The sequence below is a fragment of the Pan paniscus genome, chromosome 21 (genome assembly GCF_029289425.2).
Source record: "Pan paniscus chromosome 21, NHGRI_mPanPan1-v2.0_pri, whole genome shotgun sequence".
NCBI classification, from domain to species: Eukaryota; Metazoa; Chordata; class Mammalia; order Primates; family Hominidae; genus Pan; species Pan paniscus.
The window spans coordinates 10,805,395-10,807,490 of record NC_073270.2 but is presented as its reverse complement, the minus strand read 5'-3'; positions in this window follow the sequence as shown (position 1 = coordinate 10,807,490).

The following is a 2,096-nucleotide window of genomic DNA, read 5'->3' as shown; positions in this document are numbered from 1 at the left end:
TGCTTTTTAAATTTGTTTCCCTACTGAACAGTAAGCTCAGTCAGGGTAAGAGCTATATCTGTGTTGTGTATGGCAAAACTTTAGACCATCAATGTCTATATAATAAAGGAACAAACAAATGAATTCTATTTTAGTGGAAACTATTCAAAGTCCTCTCTGTATTTATCTGACAATTACCATGTGTATCAGTTAGCTATTGCTGGGTAACAAACCACCCAAAAGCTCAGTGACTTAACAAGGGGTCAAAAAACTTTTCTGTGAGTGCTAGAAAGTAAATATTTCAGGCTTCGCAGGTCGGTCTCAATTGCAACTACTTGTCTCAACTATAGTTACAGTTAACGCTGCCATTATAGCATGAGAGAAGCCATAGTCAATATGTAAACAAATGAGTTTATCTTTTGCTATGGTATGAATGTTTGTATGAATGTTATGGTATGAAGTTCAACATTCATGTTGAAACTTAGTCCCCAGTGCAATAGTGTTAAGAGGTGGGTAATGGGTACAAAAATACAGTTAAATAAAAGAAATGAGTTCTAGTATTTGATCATACAGTTGGGAAATTGTAGTTAATAATAATCTATTGTATATTTCAAAATAGCTAGAAGAGAAGAATTTCAGTGTTCCAAACACAAAGAGAAATGTTTGAGGTGATGGATATCCCATTAAGCTGATTTGATCATTACACATTGTATATCAGTATCAAAATATCACATGTATCCCAAATATATGTACAATAGTATTAATGCCTTATAAAAGGGCTTGAGGGACCAAGTTCATCCTTTCCATCTCTTCCATCCCTTCCACCATGTGAAGATACAGCATTCACCTCTTCTACCATGTCAGGATGCAGCAATAAGGCACCATCTCTGAAGAAAACAAAACAGCTCTCACCAGACATGAGATCTGCTGGTGCCTTGGACTTCCCAGCCTTCAAAACTGTGAAGTGTAAATGTCTGTTGTTTAAGCCACCCAGTCTATGGTATTTTGTTATAGCAGCAGGTTCAGGTGAAGATAGCTGTGTTTCTATAAAACTTCCTTTACAAAAAGAGGCAGCAGGCCAGATTTGGCCCATGGGCTGAGGTTTGCTAATGCCTGGCTTACAGCAACAGCCATGTAATTATTTCTGATAAATTTATGGGTAGGTTGATCTTGGGCCAATCATATGTCTGTGGTCAGCTTGTGGGTAAGAAGAGGGCTAGATTTCTCAAGGATGGCTTATTGGTCTGCCTGGGATTTGGTCTGGCTACTTCTTAGAGATGGGATGACAACTAGCTCGAGCTTGTTCACACAGCAGAGGCAGAACTGAGAGAGCACACTAAAATGTACCAGGCCTTCTAAATTTTAGTCTCAGAACCCGGCACTTGATCACTTCTGTTGCATTATGGGGCTAAGTCAAAAAAATCTCCACCTCTTTTTGGAAAAGACTTCAAGTTTACATTACAAAGGGGATGGTGAGATTTGGAGCCACTTTAATAATCCACTTATCATATTATCCCAGGATGCTATCCATAAAGAATGGCAGCCCTACCTTGCAAACAGCAGGACTACTCCTCTTGGTTGCTCCCTGAAAGGTCTGTGGCCATTTGCCACCCCAGATCATCCTTCTTTGACATTATTTCCATTAATGGTTCCGTATCCATTAATTTTAGTGCTATAACTAATCCAACAACTCAAACTGCCTCTCAAGAAAAAAGAGTAGGAGGAGCCAAGATGGCCGAATAGGAACAGCTCCGGTCTACAGCTCCCAGTGTGAGCGACGCAGAAGGCGGGTGATTTCTGCATTTCCATCTGAGGTACCGGGTTCATCTCACTAGGGAGTGCCAGACAGTGGGCGCAGGCCAGTGGGTGCGCGCACCGTGCGCGAGCCGAAGCAGGGCGAGGCATTGCCTCACCTGGGAAGCGCAAGGGGTCAGGGAGTTCCCTTTCCGAGTCAAAGAAAGGGGTGACGGACGCACCTGGAAAATCGGGTCACTCCCACCCGAATATTGCGCTTTTCAGACCGGCTTAAAAAACGGTGAACCACGAGATTATATCACTCACCTGGCTCGGAGGGTCCTACGCCCACGGAGTCTCGCGGGTTGCTAGCACAGCAGTCT